Consider the following 20,759-nt stretch of genomic DNA (forward strand, 5'->3'; position numbering starts at 1 on the left):
TTGCTGCCCACAACAGACTGACAGGCCTGTGTGAAGACCTTGCTATAGGTCATTCCCGTGCAAAGCCCAGACCCTACAAATTCCCTGCCAAGGCATTCTTGGCTTGACCCTCTGGTCGCCTGGGGGGCGGGAGGAACAGATGCTATTTTGGGATTGATGGGCCTTTCAGCTTTCATATATTTCATCTTTTCTTAGAGCCTATATTACCCCCCATCTAAAGCAGAGATTATCAACCTGGGGCTCAAATATGCCCTGAAAAATGTATATTCATAGCTTTAATTAGTGTAGGGTTCATGTAAATTTTTTTCTGTGAAAAAATTCAGTGAAATGTTTGAAGAAAGATCTTAGCAATTTCCAGTTTAGCAATATGATGGAAATCTTTGCAATTAAATAGTTAAATAGTCAAAGTATTAACTATTTAGGAACAAAGGAAAAAACAATTTGAGTAGAAGTTTTGTTCCCTTTGCTTTTAAGCTTGACTTTAATGTATCTATCATGTTTTTTAAACAATAGATTGGCATTTTCCCTTCTTAAATTTAAATTGTAGTGTTGCCTTACATTTAGTACCTTGAACCACCATTATGAGATAATTACGTAGCACATAAAACTAACCTTAGACTAAAAATTAATGGTAATGGCACTGATTTCTTAATAAAGATGATGCTGTCCCACCCCCTAACCCCCATTATTAGTACAATGCAGTATGCCATAAATACACTGTTGAATGGGCATGTTCAAATTTTGGTAATTTCACCTATTTTAAATTTCAGTAATTCACATATTTTGAATATACTAGGAAAGTTTCTTTCAAATGAAATACCACAACAGATACGTCCTTTTAAAAAGTCATAATGTTTTTGTAATGTTAGCTTTTTTGTAGTGTGACGGGGATTCTGTATTTTATTGTTTTATAGGTTCCGGCTGATCTCACATTTGTTTTGAATTTTCTGAAAGTTGGGCCCACTGTACTGGGCATGATTGTCCTGTAGGGAAAGGCCGGCCTCATTCTTGGACTGGTAAAGACGCAACTAATCGAAATGCCTCTCACCTCTAAAACGTCCCCTTGGCCAGGCTGTGGCCAAGTCAACTGCACTGAAGGACCACGGTGAAGCAGGGCTCGGCTGTGAGCTGCCCTCTATCCTAAGCCCACGAGCCCACGTGAGCATCTCCGCCCCCTAACAATGTGCAGAGTAGTGTACGCCCCATTTATCTCTTATTTTGTGTTCATGAGAAAATTATGCGAGAATTATAAGGACAGATTGAAATGAGACCCTAAACGTCCTTTTCCCTCATGGATCCCTCAGTTGGCTCGTTTCATTTAATATCCTTTTATTTTTAATGATTCATAATGAATAAATGCAGCACCGTGTGCTTTCCTGTTAGGGGAGGTGGGAGAAAAGAGGCAGGAACCCATGGGATTCGAATTTTAGAGGACAGTGAGGGATCGGGCAGCCTGCTGTGGTTCCTGGGGAGTGCCGAGTGTCCCTCTGCTCCGTGGAGCTGCGGTCCCCCTAGCGGCTCCGGCGATGTCTCCTCCCAGAGCCTCCTCCGCGTGCAGGTGGGCGGCACCGTGCGGGCTCGAGTTAGATTCACAGCGAGTTCTGCATCTCTTTGAAATCAATTATATTCAGGACTCTTTTGTTCCATATTGCATAGCTTTAAATAAAAAAAGAAGAAGTTCCTGAAGCATGGAAACAGTAGGCAATTGAAATTCTTCATTTCCTCGTGTTGTTAGTTCCTTCTCTCTTCAGAAAAATGTTTCCCATGTCCTGCCCAAGAGAACACAGTGAGGTCAGGTGTACAGAGACATCAGGACGCAGCACCTCCCTCGGACGGCTCCCGGGAAGCCCCGCCCTCTCTGAGCTCCGAAGCCCTTCCGCTGCAGGAGAACTAAGCAGTTCTTTTAACCTCTTACAGTGATGTGGGAATATCTTAGAGGTCCTGGGGCCCTAGAAACTTCTTTTGTTGAATTGCAGGCTAGCTCATTGAGTGCTGAACCCCTTTGTCTCTGAGTGTAAAGATTTTCCCATAGTATGAGCTTAATATGTTTTGGCTGAATAAAATAATGAATTGGTACATGTGTGTATATGACACCCCATCTCAACTCTGGTTTCATAGGGAAAATGTATTATTTCCTTTGGCATACTCCCCCTTCAGAATCATCTGACTACTTGAAAAGAGTCCCTGAAGAGATAAACACTGCTTCATAACTAAGTATTTCTGTTTTTCATCCTTTCTTGGGGCTATTGACATAGCCCATGGCCGCTCATAGACCGTGACATTGCTTGCTTTAATCTAGGATGCAGATGTCCTAATAGTAGTGATATGGGGGCATTGAGTCCATCCACTTTGGAGTCTTGTAGAGAGCCTACCAATCTGACAATTTTATCTAAAAATCTAAACAAAACGTGTTGCCATTAGAGGGCGTGATGTCCAAGGAGGAGCAATGGCAGACTCCCCAGAAATGTGCAGCAAAAGTTCAACACAAGGAGTTAGTGGAGGATTAGATACACTCTAATGTCCCTGCCAATTCTGTTATAGAAGTCTGTGATTCTTATTCTAAATTTTGAAATACTCTGGTCTTATGAGCCCGTCATCTCAGCTTTTGTTCTAAAAATAAAATAAAATAAATTTAAATGGATGTCTGTGAATTAGTGCAAGCGAACCATAGCCTCTGGCCCAGTCACACTGAGGAAATTGTTCCCTTCTTGTGCTAGAATATCTCATGCATGCATTTCAACCCCTTCCATATCCCTTTCCTCTTTCATTCTATCACCTGGATCTCAGATCATTGCCAGGCATTGCTTTTTCTAAACAAAATCCCCTACCTCTGGTTTGGCATGACTCCCTAAGACCCCCCCCCCCCTCTTTTGCACACTCCTATTTGTTGCTCTGGCATTGTCTTGATGTTCTGCTCTACTCTTACTGCTACCTTGCTAAAGTGGACAACACTGATGAGAATAGAAAAAATACCTGCTATATCCAGTAAACTCTGTCACCAGGTCAAGACACTCTCTGCATCTCCTGATACAGTTTTCATTTGGCCAGATATCGCAGTTTATTGGTGCTCTTCAGAAACTGGGAAGCAATCAGAACCAGAAAGCAAAGCCCCTGGGAAGAAGGTAGACCAATTGGCTCAGGAAACCAGGGTCTCCTGGGGTAGAAGGAATATCCCAAACCCTACAATCTGAAAGAGTCAACATTAGGGAGTCCTGTTGAGATGGACCACTGAGATGGCTAAGGGTTCTTTGAAACAAAATGTCCCTAACGCAGCAAGGAGCTGACTTCGAGTGGAGAAGTCTTGCACTGGCTCAGTTCTGAAGTGGTCTGGGTCTTTGGATGATCCCAGCCCTCCTGGGAGTGGCCAAGTTGTGATCTGAAAGGACTGGTCTCCAAGAGGTCTGGAGCTTTCTTTGTGGAGCAGAATGTTGGGAGGATTGTTTTCTTTCAAAGAGCTATTATAAAATAATCAGTACTGTGGCATGCACCACTGGGACCTAAGTCTTCTGCAGGTGTTCCTGTAGCCTAGCATGTGATTGAGGTAGGATTAAAACAGAGGTTCTTTCCATTGGGCCAAGTTCCAAAACCAAGATTAACCCGAGTTGAGTGGCATTTGTTTTTTAACAACTGACACAATTTCAAGTCAAATAGCTGACACAGGACGTCTGGTGGAATTCCAGAAATCAGTGGGTGAGGATGATTTGTGGGGCTGGAATAATGGGGTCTGCCGAATGCTTCTGACATCCACATGCATAATCAGCAATTTAACATTTTCTGCTTGAGAATAATTGAGCTTGATAGAGTCTGCATATAACAGGACTCAACATTTTCTCCAAAATTCTTCTATGATCCCATATCCAGGGTGTCCTCTCAGTGTTCTCCATTTTATGTCCCACTCCTGGTTTGCAGCAGACAGTTCCCCATGACCTCATCACGATAGGGCCAGCATCTATTTCAGCACTTCAAGAAAACATAATCGTTAAACATTTGTCACAAATTATATACAAAGAATGGGCTAAGGAAACACCTGTGACGTACTTGTGCTTTTTGCTCATTTCATATACAAAGAAAGATACTAATCCTGTTTTAAGAGATTATTTCATTTCCAACAGTGCTAAATCTTACCCCATATAATTTGATTTTAGCATGCACTTTAGAGTGACATGAAAATTACTTGGTTCTTAAAAACTAGCTTTACATAATGATTCATTAGAGCAAGGAATGATTTGATCCTCTTTCTTTTGGGAAAGGAAAAAGCATATTTTAAATATATCACATACAGACTCCAGGTAAAATTAACCTACTTTCAGAAACTTTAATCTGCTCCCTTCTCGTTGCATGATTATTACATTTGTTTTGCAATCAATTTGAAATGAACCACAAAACAATGGTGAGTAGAACTGGCTATAATTTTGGAAAAACCTGGCATCCCAAGCTAATAATAGGATTTATAAGAAGATAAAAAAGTAGTCCTGCTGTCGATAGCGTGATTTACATACATAGGACTTGGGCGCCAGGGTATTTTGAAGTTATAGGTAGCAGCTAAGGACGCTTGATAAAGGCATTCTTTCCTTTTATTTATTTATTTTATTTTTGCATTCTTTACTTTTAAATGCATCTAAATATTATCCTATAACATATACTCTTAAACTGAAAGTTGATTTTATTATAAATTTTAGTTTCAGTTAAATATTTATTGAGTGATGTTTCCATTTGCTTTGGTAGGTTGCAAGCAACAGAAACTAAATTAAGCTAAAAATAAATTATTGAAAAATTTGGACTAGCTCGTGGGAAGGAAAAGCTGAAATTCTATGATGGATCAGTATGGAACACCCCTTTCTTTCTCTCCGGAGTTTGAGAGCAGATGAGAAGTAGATACAGAATTTATTAAAATGAGGATTAAAAATCGCCTTTATCAAGCCAGAATGAACTGGTATGAAATATTCAAAGTGATGAAAAGCAAGGATCTACAACCAAGATTACTCTATCTAGCAAGGCTACAATTTAGACTCAGAGGAGAGATAAAGAGCTTCCCAGATAAGAAAAAGCTAAAGGAGTCCATCACCACCAAACCAGTGTTACAAGAAATGCTAGAGGGACTTCTTTAAAAAGAAGAAGGGAAAAAAGATAAAAACTATGACTAATAAAATGGCAATAACTACATCCCTAGCAATAATTACTTTAAATGTAAAGGATTGCAGTGCTCCAATAAAAAAAAACAGAGGGTTGCTTAATGGATAAGAAAACAAGACCCAAATGCTGCCTACAAGAGACCCACTTCAGATCAAAAGACACAGACCAAAAATAAAGTAATGGAAAGACATTACATGCAAAAGAAAATGAAAAAAAAAAAAAAAAAGCTGGGGTAGCAATACTTATATCAGACAAATCAGACGTTAAAATTAAATCTATAACAAGACAAAGAAGACCCAGCAATTTCACTTCTGGGTATTTATCTGAAGAAACCCAAAACACTAATTCAAAAAGACATGTGAATCCCTATGTTCATTATAGAATTATTTACAATAGCCAAGATATGGAGGCAACCAAAACTTCCACTGATAGACAAGTGGATAAAAAAGATGTGGTACATATATACAATGGAATATTAGTCATAAAAAAGAACAAACTCTTGCCATTTGCAACAACACGGTTGGACTTAGAGGCTATTATGCTAAGTAAAATAAGTCAGACAAAGATAAATACTATATAATTTCACTTTTATGTGGAATCTAAAAAACAAAATAAATGAACGAACAAAACAGAAACAAACTCATAGATACAGAGAACATTTTTTTGTTTGTTTTGTTTGTTTGTTTGATTTTATCCTCACCTGAGGACATTTTTCCATTTTTGTTCAGATAGAGTGGGAGAGAGAGAGAGAGAGAGAGAGAGAGAGAGAGAGAGAGAGAGAGAGAGAAACATCCACGTGAAAGGGACACATCGAGTGGTCGCCACCCGCACGACCCAACCAGGGCCGGGGACAAACTGCAACCAAAGTACGTGCCCTTAGTGGGAACCGAACCCTGGTCTCTCTGGGCTGCAGGCCAATGCTCTAACCGCTGAGCCAAACCAGCCAGGGCCAGAGAACATTTTGATGGTGGCCAAGTGGGAGGGGACTGGGGGGCAGTGAAAGAGGGAAAGGGATTAAAATATGCAAATTGACAATTATTGAAACGGGGATATAAAGTACAGCATAGGGAATATAGTCAATAATATTGTCATAACTATGTGTGGTGTCAGATGGGTACTAGATTTATCAGGCTGATCACTTCGTAAGTTATATAAATGGCTAATCACTATGTTGCACACCTAAAACTAATATAATATCGGATGTCAACTGTAATTAAAAATTTAAAAATTATTTTTAAAAACTACATTTATGACCTAATAAAGTTGATTGGACAGTGCGTGACCAAGTGGGCTTACTAAGGTGTTATCCGAGAATTAGACCTACACATGCAGAACTTGGCACAGCTGGACTACTGCAAACCTTCCTCACAAAGGCAGGCTTCTTACCACAAGGCAAAGAGCAAACAGAATTGACAGTCCCACAACTAAGCAAAACTGAGCAGACAGACAGGAATTGGCTGCCTTAGGCATATCAGGTTCCTTCTACAGTCACATCAACCAAATAACTGATTCCTGCACAGAGGTGAGTAAAGGAGCCGAGGGATCCCAGAAACCAACGTTTGCCACAGAGGCCAAACCATGTTATGTCCCCACTAGGAAGGAGTGAGAGTTCCGATTTCTCCATATTCTTGATAACACTTGCTATTATTTGACTTTTTGATGATAGCCATCCTAGTGGCTGTGGTTTTAATTTCCATTTCCTGATAACTCATAACATCCAGCATCTTTTCATGTGCTTCTTGGCCATTTGTACATCTTTTTTGTCTACCCAGATCATTTCTCCATTTTTAAATTGGGTTATTTGTCTTTTTATTGTTGAGTAAGAGTACTTTATATATTCTAGATACAGGTCCCTTATCAGATATTTGATTTGGGAATATTTTCCCCATTATGTCAGTTGTCTTTTCACCTTCTTGACATTGTCTTTTGAAGCACAAAAGTTTTTCATTTTGATGAAGTCCAATTTACCTATATTTGTCAACATGTTTATTTTTAAAGACTATATATGAACAAAGTATCCACCCCCCCCCCTTTTTTTTTTGGGTTTCTGTCATGTACACTATTTGGATATCTTGCTATTTGAAAACCTTACAAGCTACATATACATCCTGCACGTTGCTAAAAACTGCTGTTAGACCTGTAGTGCATCTTCCAAGCAGTGTTACTTATAATTAAGGACATATAGTAGTGTCGTATTTTTCTTAATAATCATGGTCTGTTACCAGTTATACTTTAAATGGACCCATGTCTTAATTATAGAGTTTTATTAGTACATATCTTTATAAGTTGTACTAAATTCTCAGACCTTTGCCATCACTACTAACACAGGGTCAAAATATTTTATATCTAGCATGAAATTTAAAAAATATTCTTGCATGTTTTCTTCTCTTCCCGAATTCAGTGGCTATTTCAATTGAGATCAAATTGTATATTTTATTGCTAATGTCAATCTTTTATTCTACATCCTAGAAACTGAAATACTAATGTTTTAGACATGTTGAAACTCCAAGAACACAAAAAGCCCCTCAACGAAGCTTTTCCAATCAGAAGTTTCACTTTGCTCTGAAATATGTGAAACATTTATCTTTCTATAAAGTATTTTGAGAAGTTACTGCTGGCTGAGCAGAATTTAAATTAATGCACGTTAGCATTTGTTTGTTTGTTTTTAAGAAATATTTTGAGCTTGGCTGGTTTGGCTCAGCGGTTAGAGTGTTGGCCCCTGGACTGAAGGGTTGAGTGTTCCATTCTCAGTCAAAGGCACATACCAGGTTGCAGGTTCAATCCCGGGTCCCGGTTGGGGTTGTGTGGGAAGCAACCAATCAATGTGTCTCTCTCACACCAATGTTTCTCTCTCTCTCCCTCCCTCCCTTCCACTCTACCTAAAAATCAATGGGAAAATATCCTCATGTGAGGATTACTGAAAAAAAAGAAATACTTTGAATTCAGAACCTGCTGACCTCCAGTTACAAATCCAATCACATTAGAACTATCCAGTGAAATTGGAACAGTGTTTTTATTTATTTATTTATTTATTTATTTATTTATTTATTTATTTAGCTCACCCGAGGACCTTTTTCCATTTCTTGTTCAGATAGAGTGGGAGGGAGAGAGAGAGAGAGAAACATCGATGTGAAAGGGATACATTGAGTGTTTGCCACCCACATGACCCATCCAGGGCTGGGGACAAACTGCAACCAAGATACATGCCCTTAGTGGGAACCGAACCCGGGTCTCTCTGGACCACAGGCTGATGCTCTAACCGGCCCGGGCGAAACAGTGTTTTTAATCAATTTGAATTACATTCACATTATTTCTGACTCAGTGTAGGAAACTTTATAGCTCAAATCTCTGTCCTCATAAGAAGGTCTCATCTCTTCTTCAGAGTGTAGGGAGGTAGGTTTTAATTGATACACTTATTTAGGGTTTAGATGTTGGCACGACTGTATTGATATCTGTGTGAAGAAATGTGTTTCAGAGTGTGAACCTACTGTTTTGTTTCACTGATTTGTTTCAAAATCTTCCACAGGGATAGGGTTTATCTTCCTTAGTACCATTTACCTGGAAGGAACCCAACACTGTTTCCAGCTGAGATAGGTAAAAGCTAAGGTAGGCTGTTGAAAATAGCACTTAGGCTGCAGTTCCCATTATGGCTGGTCCTTTGAATCACCTGTGCTAACCAGCCTATATAGCCTGGCTTGGGCAAGTGAGTCACTGGCCGAGGTACCAAGGATGAGACTGCTCAGTAGCTGTTGGAGCTGTGGCTCAGACTGAAAACAACAACAAAAAAAATAGCGAAGTACTAAAGCGTAATTAACACAGTGGTGGCTAGTCGGAGAGAGAAGGGCCTACTCGTGCGTATTTCGAGGATAATTGGAAAGAATGGAGCATGATGAAAGGTACCCCATTAAGAGGCCTTACCTTTCCCCTTCCCCCAACATTTTTCTTTATTGGGATGACACTGGTTAACAAAATTATACAGGTTAAAATGCACAATTCTACAACACGTCATCTGTACACTGTGTTGTGTGTTCACCACCCCAAGTCAAGTCTCTGACCGTCACAATTTATCCCCCCAAACCCTCCTCCCCACCCCCTCCCCCAGGTAATCACCACACCGTTGTCCATGTCCATGCGTTTCTTTCTCCCTTTTTGCTCTAAATTTTATTTTTAAGAATATTTAAATATGTACAACTTAAAAGGGGGATGTTAGCTGATTTATGTTATTGTTTAAATTCAAACCCAATGTAAATACTTAGTACAGTAGTAGTTTCCAAGCCTGACTCCTCATTAAAGTCATCTGAAGAACTTAAAAATATATATTAGTTGACCCTTGAACAATGCAGGGGTTAGGAGTGCCGACCCCCATGCAGTCAAATATCCTCGTATAACTTTTGACTTCGCCACAACTTAACTACTAACAGCCTGCTGACTAGAAGCTTTACTGATAACATTAACAGTTGATTAACACATATTTTGTATGGTATATGTATTATATACTGTATTCTTATAATAAACTAGAGAAAGGCAATGATTTTAAGAAAAGCATAAGGAATAAAAAATACATTTACAGTACTGTACATATTTATTTAACATATTTGCATATATGCCCCGACTGAGCAGTGGTTAGAGCATCAGCCCTCAGACCAAAAGTTACAGATTTGATTCCAGTCAAGAGCTCGTACCTCAGTAGCGATTCGGTCCCCAGCCTTGGTCAGGGTCGTATGGGAGGCAACCAGTTGATGTGTCCCTCTCACATTGATGTTTCTCTCTCTCTCTTCCTCCCTCTCTCCCACTCTATTTAAAGGTAGATGGAAGAATATTCTTGGGTAATGATTTTAAAAAAATAAACTAAAATAATATATCTGTGTATAGCAGGTCCTTGAAGTTCAAACCCATGTTGTTCAAGGGTCAAGTGTATACAGATTCCTAGGCCCCGCCTCTTTCACTGGATCAGAATCTCTGCGGATGGAGCTCAGATGTGTCTGGTGTAGAACCCTCTCCAGGTGGTTCTCAATGGCAGACATCCCCGCTTTCCAGGAGAATTCAGGTGAAGTAATTCAAATCCCTGTTTTTGTATTTTTAATCAAGTAACACCAAGAAGCTGGGAACCAGAATACAGCTAGGAAGATGCCTTACAGTAGTAGTTCTCAAACAGTGTAAATTAGAAACTTTTGTTTTGAAGCATGCTAGCTTGCCCTGTAAACTGTGAGGACAAGGTGGAGATAACTAGAATTGCTCCCGTGGGTGGTGGTGTGGTAGGTAGAGGTATCGAGATTAGTTCCATCCTCCCCTCGACTAAAAGGGGGCTAGGAGGAACCCCCAGGGCTCTGAGGGGGTATTTACAAATTTGGTTTCATTCTGTTTTCTCCCCCTGCCTTGCCCACTGGAGAGTTCCCAGTTTCTGTTGACATCACCATTTTTTGCTGTTAGGAATCGGAAGCCCAGGAGCTGCATACTGTCCTCCTCTTTCTTCCTTTGTTGTTTCTTGAGACATAAAGCCCATGATGCTGTAGACATGGTCCTTGTTGCCAGACATTGGGCCCCAGCTTGGGGTCATTCCAGACCCTTCCTGGTGAACAGAGCTGGACAAGCTAAAAGGAAAGTGGATGGCTCAAACTTACCTGTAACCCCTAGATTCCTCTCTCTGGGCTTCACTAGCTTCAGATGGACTTATGAATGCCTTCATTCCAGGCAAATATTTCAGAAGGCCCATGCCTATCAGCTCTCAGATATTTATAATCCCTTCCTTCTAGGGACAAGGTTTCACTCCCTAATATTGTGATGCTTTTATCCTGGAGATGGGGGCAGAGTGGTTAGACAGACATAACCACCAGCACCCTCCTCTCCTCTCTGGGCCATTATCACATCCACCTTTCAGTGATTATTAACCACACTGCCATGCTCTGGGGTCTTGCCAGCATTCTCCATTACTACTGTATCCCATGACAGTCTTTGTGGATTACCAGGTCTTCACCCACAGGAGGCTGGAGCAAGGAAGCTAGGCTTGGGATTTATGGCAGCTCCCTAGTTCTAGTAGTGACCACATGTGTGACTTGGGACAAATCACTCAGCCTCTCTGGAATTCAGCTCATCTTGGGTTTTGGTTAGGTAGTTCCCAAGGGTTCTTCAGTTTAAAAAAAGTTTATGGTCTAGCCCTGGCCGGTTTGGCTCAGCAGTTAGAGCAATGGCCCGTGGACTAATGAGGTGTGGGGTCAGTTCAGGTCAAGGGCACGTACCTTGGTTGCAGTTCGGTCCCCGGCCCTGCTTGGGGTCATGTAGGAGCAACCAATCGTCACTTTTTTCACAATTGTTTTCTACCCCCTCATCTAAATCCTTTCCAAAATATCTTCTTTCCCACTTATGTTTAAATATTACTCTTCAGTTAAAGCCCAGCTCCCATCCTGGGCTTGATGGGGAGTTCTCTCCACCTCTGCCAGACGGTAATCGTCTCTCCTCCTTCTGAGGTGCCGTGAAGGGCCCCTGCCCACATCACTTGCTAGGTAATCATATCTTTGAAGACATGGATGATATTGGATCATTATTAATTTTCTCCTCAAGGTGTAGTTCAACACCTTGTACAAAATGTGTGCTCAATAAAAGAGTCAATTTATTAAATGTTAGATGCTTATTTATTAGTTACTTCAGATTATACTCTCCTATAAATGTCAGGAGTATGTAGATTTGAATGATAATTCTTCAACAGCAAAGCACTGCAGGCACTATGAGATGCACAACCCCTCCCCATGCATATACGCTTGCTGTACACACACACACACACACACAGAAGCTGTAAGCTTTTCTGTGGAGTTCAGGTGGAAAAGTGTCTGGAGACCAATCTGGCTTGCAGAACCTTAGGAAATGTTAATAGGATTGTATTAGTCAAGAGTGACTTTGAAGCACCCAATCCCTAGTTGATTCCCACTTTAATTCCACCTCAGTAGCAGCAACCAATCCAGAATTGATGACCACTTTCTAGAATCCTTCAGTGGAATCCAGACCTTACTCAGGATGTTTCCTTCTCTTTCTTGTTGAATGGCATGCTGTGTCACCTTGACTGTGCTAATGAATGCCCAGGTAGGTTATTTCCAGAAGACATGACCATTTGAGTCAGTAGACTGAGTGAAGAAGATAGACCTCAGCAATGTGGGCGGGCATCATTAATCTGTTGAGGGCTCAAATAGAACAAAAAAGTGGAAGAAAAGCACATACTCTCTCTCTCTTTCTCTCTCTCTTTCTTTTATCCTCACCTGAGGACATGTTCATTGTTTTTTTGTTTTTTTTTTAATTTTTATTTTAGAGAGAGGAGATGGGAGAGAGAGAAAGAGAAACAATAGGACAACGTTCCAACAAATGAAGCCACACCAGCCAGGGTGCAAATTCTCTCTCTTGAGCTGAGACATCCATTTTCTGTCCTCAGACATCGGAGCTTCTGGTTCTTGGATTTCAGACCCTGACTGAATTATGCCACCAACTTTCCTGATTTTCCAGCTTACATACAGCAGACTGTGGGACTTAGCCTCCACAACTGCAGGAGCCAATTCCTATAGTAAACTGCGTATATATCCTATTGGTTCTAATTCTCTGAAGCATCTTCACTAACACAGTTTCTCTGCAGAGTGCTCCCTCGCTGCAGATCAGTACATCTGATCTCGTCAGACTCGAAGTTTGTTTTTGGTGGTCTGCAGCTAATTACATTTTAACAGAGACTTGGGAGTAATGAGCCTGTATGTTTAACTTTTACTCTAAATTAGTCTTTAGAGGATGTTTTCTGATCATATAGTCTTACTTTTAAAAATTATTTTATTTTTTATAATTTTTTAATTTTCCAATTTCAGTTGGCATACAACATTATATTAGTTTCAGGAGTATAACATAGTGATTACATATTTATATAGCTTAAGAGATCAGCCCGATAAGTCTAATACCCATCTGACACCATACTTAGTTATTACAATGCATGTTATTGACTGTATTCACTATGCTCTACTTTACACTTCATGACTGCAGTTTGTACTTCATCACTTCACCTTTTGCACCAACCCCCCATCCCTGACGACTCTGGCAACCATCAATTTGTTCTCTGTATTTATGAGTTTCTTTCTGTTTGCTCATTAACCTTGTATTTTAGATGCCACATGTAAGTGAAATCATATAGTATGATTAGTAGTATTGGTTTTTCTCTGTTTGACTCATTTCACTAGCATAATGCCCCCTAGGTCCACTCATGTTGTCACAAATGGCTATATTTCATACTTTCTAAACCTGAATAATATTCCATTGTGTATATGTACCACTTCTTTATTCATCTAAACTGATGAACACTTAAGTTGCTTTTATTACTTGGCTATTGTGAATAATGCTGCCATGGAAATAGGGGTACATATATCTTTTTAAATTGGTGTTTTGTTTTTGTTTTGTTTGTTGGATAGATACCCAGGAGTGGAATTGCTGTGTCATACGGTAGCATTATTTTTAACTTTTTTAAAATTTAATTAATTAATTTTTGTTACAGATGTTTCTTCTTTTTTCCCCCATTGACACCCTCGTCCCAGTTCCCCCTCCCCAGTATTATCGTCTATGTCCTTGTTTACCTATACATGCATATAAGTTCTGTGGTTTATCTCTTTCCTCCTCCCATATCCACCTCTTCTGAGGTTTGTCGGTCTGTACCCCACTTTCATGTCTCCGGGTTTATTTTGTTCCTCAGCTTATTTTGTTCATTATAGTCCACAAATAAGTGAGATCATGTGATATTTGTCGTTCTCTGATTGGCTTGTTTCGCTAAGGATAATACTCTCCAGGTCCTTTCATGTCATCTCAAAGGATAAGAGATCTTTCTTTCTTACAGCTGCATAGTACTCCATTGTGCATATGTACCACAGCTTTTTTTTATCCATTCTTAACTTTTGAGGAACCTCCACACTGTTTCCACAGTGGCTGCATCAATTTACAATCCCACCAACAGTGTACAAGTGTTCCTCTTCCTCCACATCCTTTGGCAACACGTGTTATTTGTTGATTTACTGATGATAGCTATTCTGACAGGTGTGACAGAAATTTTTATTTCTCAGATGATTAATTTCTCAGATGTTGAGCATCTTTTTCTATGTCTATCAACCATCTGAATGTCCTGTTTGGGGAAATGTCTATTTAGGTCCTCTGCCAATTTTAAAATTAGATTTTTTTTTTTTTTTTTGGTGTTAAGTTGTATGAGTTCTTTATGTATTTTGGATATTAATTCCTCATTGAATGTATCATTGGTAAATAGCTTCTTCCATTTGGTAGGTTGTCTTTTTGTTGCTTATGGTTTCCTTTGTTGTAAAAACAACAACAACTCTTGGTGTAGTCCCATTTGCTTATTTCTTGTTTGTTTATTTCCCTTGCCTGAGGAGACAAAAAAAATATATATATTATAAGGGAGATGTCAGAGTTTACTGCCTATGTTTTCTTCTAGGAATTTTATGGTTTTGGGTATTTAATCCATTTTGAATTTATTCTCCTAATGGTGTAAATAGTGATCCAGTTTCATTCTTTTGCATGTGTCTGTCCAGTTTTCCCAACACCATTTATTGAATAGACTATTTTTACCCCATTGTACATTCTTGCCTCCTTTGTCTAGGTTAATTGACCTCATAGAGGTATGTTTATTTCTGGGCTCTCTATTCTGTTCCATTGACTAGTGTGCCTGTTTTTATGCTAGCACCATGCTCTTTTGATTACTATGCCTTGTAGAAGACTTTGATATCAGGTAGTGTGATACCTCAAACTTTGTTCTTCTCTTTCAAGATTGCTTTGGCTATTCGAGGTCTTTTGTGGTTCCATATAAATTTCTGGGTTATTTGTTCCAACTCTGTAAAATACAGCATTGGTATTTTGATAGGGATTGGATTGAGTCTGTAGATTGCTTTGGGAATGTGGGCATTTTAATGATGTTAATTTTTTCTTATCCATGAGCATGGCTATCCTTCCATTTATTTTTAAGTTCTTCAATCTCTTTCCTCAGTGTATTAAAGTTTTTTCAGTACAGGTTTTTTATCTCCTTTGTTGTAGTTATTTCTAGGTATTTTATTTTTTATGCAACTGAAATAGGATTGTTTTCTTAATTTCTCTTTGTGATAGGTATTGGTGTATAAAAATGCAACTGATTTCTGAATATTAATTTTATATCCTGCTACTTTACTAAATTTATTCATTAGTTCTAATAGTTTTTTGGTGAATTCTTTAGGGTTAACTCTACACTGTGTCATGTTATCTGCAAATAATGACAGTTTTATTTCTTCCTTTCAAATTTGGATGCTTTTAATTTCTTCTCATCTGATTGCTGGGGCTAGGACTCCCAATACAATGTTGAATAACAGTGGTGAAAGTGGACATCCTTATCTTGTTCCTGATCTTAAAGAAAAAACTTTCAGCTTTTCAGCATTGAGTGTGATGTTAACTATGGGTTTGTCATATATGGACTTCATTATGTTGAGGTATGTTTTCTCTATCCCTACTTTGCTGAGAATTTTTATCATAAATGAATGTTGGATTTTGTCAAATGCTTTTTCTGAGTCTATTGTTAGAATTACATGATTTTTATCCTTTATTTTGTTTATGTGGCATATCACATTAACTGATTTGCAGATATTGAACCAACCAGTCTTGCATCTGGGAGTAAACCATCCCCTTGATCATGGTGTATGATCTTTTTAATGTATTGCTGAATTCAGTTTGCTAATATTTTGTTGAGGATGTGTGCATCTATGTTCATCAGAGATATTGGCCTATAATTTTCTTTTTTTGTAGTGTCTTTGGTTAGGTATCAAGATAATGCTGACCTACCCTGGCCAGTTTGGCTCAGCAGTTAGAGCATCGGCCTGCAGATCAATGAGTCACGGGTTCGATTCCAGTCAAGGGCACATACCTTGGTTGTGATTCCTCCCCGGCCCTGGTTGGGGTTGTGCAGGAGGCAGCCACTCAATGTGTCCCTTTCACGTTGATGTTTCTCTCTCCCATTCTATCTGAACAAAAATTAAAAAATGTCCTTGGGTGAGGATAAATTTTTTTTTTGTTATTACTGAGTCAATTTCATTACTTATAATTGGTCTATTTATTTTTATTATTATATTTTATATATTTTTATTTTTAAAATTTATTTAAAATTTTTCCATCATCATCGTCTATCCCCTCTATGCCTTCTACTTTCTCTTTCTTCTTGATTCAGTCTTGAGAGAGTGTGTGTTTCTAAAAAATTATCTATTTCTTTGAGATTGTCTAGATTTTTTTGTGTGTATAACTGTTTATAGTGTTCTATTACCATCCTTTGTATTTCTGTGGTATCAGTTGAAATTTTCCTCTTTCATTTCTTATATTGTTTGGACTCTTTTTTCTTGATAAGTCTGGCTAAAGGTTTATTGATCTGTTTTTTACCTTTTCAAAGAACCAGCTCTCAGTTTCATTGATCTTTTCTGTTTTTCAGTTTCGACTTCCTTTATTTATTATCTGATCATTATTTTCTTTCTTCTATTAACTTTGGGCCTTGTCCTCCCCCCACCCCCCCACACACACTTCATTTAGATGTAAAATTAGATTGTTTATTTGAGATTTTTCTTGTTTCTTGAGGTAGGCCCATGTTACTATGAACTTCCTTTTTAGAACTTCTGTGGGTGATTGTGTGTCCCAAAGATGTTTGGGTAGTTGTATGTTTATTTTCATTTGTCTCAATGTATTTTTTTTTATTTCTTCTTTGATTTTGTTATTGGTCCATTGGTTGTTTATTAGCATGTTGTTTATTCTCTATGTGTTAGTGTTTTTTTCTAGTTTTTTTTTGTAATTGATTTATAGTTTTGTACAGTTGTGGTCAGAAAAGGTGCTTGATGTGATTTCTGTTTTCTTAAATTTACTGAGACTCTTTTTGTGGCCTGACATGATCTATCCTAGAGAATGTTCAGTGTGCATTTGAAAAGAATGTGTATTCAGCTGCTGTTGGATGGCATGCTTTATATATATCAGTTAAGCTTATCTTGTCCACTGTGTCATTTAAAGCTAATGTTTCCTTATTAATTTTTTTTTTTTGTTCTGGATAATCTATCCATTGAGGTAAGTGGGTTATTAAAATCCCCTATTATTATTTTATTGCTGTTAACTTCCCTCTTTGTTTCTGTCAATATTTGGCTTGTATATTTAGGTGCTTCTATGTTTTGGGTGCATAAATATTTACAAATGTTATATCCTCTTGTTGGGTTGACCTCCCCCACCCTCCTTATTTTTTATTGTTCAAGATTGGGTGACCTTTCTATCTGTGCAGTGAGAATGGGATATGATTAGATCAAATGATCCTGCTTTGGATTGAGGGTGAGACAAGCTTTAAAGCACATGGTTGCATGGGAAAGGTATATGCATGTCTATCACAATGAGGTTCTGTTAGGAAGGGTGAATGAGGAATGAATGTCAGGGAGGTAGCCAACCATCTCTAATAAATCTGATAGATTGGAGGTCCAAACAGATGAAGTTCTAGTTATTTTGCAGTGGTTGTGAGAAGCAATTTTTTCGTTGCCTTTGAATACAAATGAAGAAGCATAGCATCCTTTGAATGGCACAGCATCATTTTCACCATATTGTACAGGTGAAAGCAGGGTCAAGGCCTGCTTTGATTTAATGGAGAATAGTCCAATGACATAATCTTAATCCACTGAAATTTGGGGGTACACCTGTTTGTGTGTTTTCATGGTAACTATATTTTTGTCAGGGGTATAGTTTTACTTCAAGCCTCTGAGAGTCTTGTTTTTGCTCAGGTGCCAAAAACCTATATTAAGAATAGTTTGACCTTGCCCTGGCCAGTTTGGCTCAGCAGTTAGAGCATCGGCCTGCAGACCAATGAGTCACAGGTTCGATTCTAGTCAAGGGCATGTACCCCGGTTGTAGTTCATCCCGGCCCTGGTGGGGGTTGTTGGGAGGCAACCAGTCGATGTCCACCCCCCCCCACACACACCTATCACTTTATCAGAAGATAAATGGAAAAATATCCTCAGGTGAGGATTGATAAAACAAAGAATTGTTTTGCCCTAACCAGTTTGGTTCAGAGGTCAGAGTGTTGGCCCACAGACTGAAGAGTCTTGGGTTCGATTTCGGTCAAGGGCACATACCTGGGTTGTAGGCTTGATTCCTGGCCTTGGTCACACTGGAGACAACTAATTGACATGTCTCTCTCACAATCGATGTTTGTTTCTCTCCCTCTTTCTCCCTCTCTCCCTTCCACTCTCTCTAAAAATCAGTGGAAAAATATCCTCAAGTGAGGATTAACAACAACAACAACAACAAAAATAGTTTGAAGCAAAGTTTAGGTGCTAACATGTTATTAGTAGGTGCAATCCTAGGTAAACAAAGATGATGCAAGAGGAAAGTGAGAAAAGGAGAGCAAATATTCGAAGGCACTGTACATTATTGTACTACTGAATACTAGCATGTCCGCAGCAGAGGTCTGAATGTGACTTTTCCTTAGAAATTCCAGCAAGCTTCCCGGTAGAAGTTAGTTATGTTCCATCTTGGAGAAGACTGTGATTCTGGATCAGGGTGTGCCTTTTCTGCTCAGTTTCTCTGCTAGTTTCACATCATGTCTCACCTATGACAGCCTTGTTTTGAAATAAGGAACCTATTTTATAGCAAAGATGGTGAGACAATGGGAGAAATCACAAAATGTTTACAGGTGCTACTTAACCATGTGCTTTATGACAAGCAGCTGTCCTGATGGAATGGTGTAATGGCCTATTGAAGATGAGCTGAGGCTCTACATTCTGAGGTTTATGAGCTGAACCATCAGATGACTTATAGTGGTATGCTCATTATCTACAAAGCATAGACCCAGGAACTAAGGGGAGAAAGTAGGATTGGCTCCTTCACCATCATGCCTAAGGACACACTTGTAGAATTTGTACTTAGTATTTCTAAAACTTTAGGTTCTTATGGGTTAGAGACCCTAGCTTTCAGAGTGGGAAGATGTCGACTGTGGCAACTATCTTACAAGCTTGGGCTCTTCATGCCTATGAATTTGCAGGCAAAGACTAGTTACTTTACTGACATAGCTATTTACCATGAACATCTCAGGTTGCTGCTACATGGTAGAGGGAGGAATTTGTTTGAAACCCTAGGTCTTACTGGGACATCTCTGGTTGCTTGTGTCCTTTTTATGACTGCAAGTGGTTAATTTCAGCTAACATAGATGTCAACCCAGTTTAACTGAAATTCTGGTCAGAAGTGTGGGAAATAGATAATAGGTATGGAAGAGGAAGATGATGGGCCTCCATTATAGCTTGGTCTAGCTGTATTATCAAGGACTCGAGCTTGGTTTGTTGACCTTTTTAAAATTGTCACGTGAGGATATTTTTTACATTGATTTTTTTTTTTTTTCTGAGAGAGGGGAAGAGAGAGGGAGAGAGAGAGGGGGAAGGGGGAGGGAGTGAGGAAGGGGGGGGGAGAGAGAGAGAGAGAGACAAGAGACAAGAGAGACAGAGAGGAGAGACAGAAATAGATATGAGAAAGACACATTGGTTGGTTGCTTCCCACATGCACCCCAACCGATGCTGAGGATCAAACCTGCAACCCAGGTATGTGCCCTTGACCGGGACTTGAACCTGTGACCCTTTGGTTCGAGGGCTGATGCTCTAACCACTGACCAATATTGGCCAGGTCTGGTGTGTTGACCAGTTTAAAGTCTTTTGAGGAGGTTACAGTGTCCACTACCTTGGCAAATTGCCCACGGATCTCTCCTATCAGGAAAGAGGGTAGAGTCTTTAGTCCCAGATACAAGAAGAGGCTGCAAATGGTTCTGAATACAGCAAAGGCTAAACTGACTGGATTTAGTTTATGCACCACCCAGAGCTGTGCACGAGTGTTGTGTTCTGGCCAGAGTGGCCCTAGCAATAGCTTGCGCTATTAAGTGGTTTGTGAAGGCAGTTGTTGCTGCCTTCCTTGTACCTCCAGACTGAAGGCCTCATTGTCGTGGCTTTAGTTCCTTGTCTAATTCTATTGTAGTCAGAGAACATGCTTTTTATGCTTCATCTTTGAATGTGATGACACTTACTTCCAGGTACATTATAAAGTCAAGTTTTATAAATGACACATGTGCACTTGAAAAATGTATATTCTGAAGTTTTGGGGAGCAGTGATCTAAGTGTATCAATCAGGTCAAATATAGAAATCATGTTTTCCAAATCTACTGTATGTCCACTGATTTTATTTTATTTTTACTGTTTGTTACATCAGTTAATTAGAGATATATGTTTAAATGTTTAAAAATCTTCCTCTGTAATTGTGGATTGCCTCTTTCTCCTTACAGCTTATTTGTTTTTTTTTTTATTTCTATATTTTTGGGGCTGGTTATTAAACAAAATAAACATTTAGGATTGTTATAGACTCCTGTGGTCTTGATACTTTTATCATTATGAAATAACCCTATTACTTCTCTCTGATACTTCTTGCAATAGCACCTATTTTTTCTGATGTTAATATTTTTACCTGGATATCTTACAGTTTAACTTATTTTCTTTTTTGCCTGCTTTTAGATTTAGTCAAGTGTTTTTTTTCATTATTCTATTTTCCACTTATCTTAGTTGTTAGTTGTAAGTTTTACATTTGATTATTCCTTT

The sequence above is a fragment of the Molossus molossus genome, unplaced genomic scaffold, assembly GCF_014108415.1.
Source record: "Molossus molossus isolate mMolMol1 unplaced genomic scaffold, mMolMol1.p scaffold_m16_p_1, whole genome shotgun sequence".
NCBI lineage: Eukaryota > Metazoa > Chordata > Mammalia > Chiroptera > Molossidae > Molossus > Molossus molossus.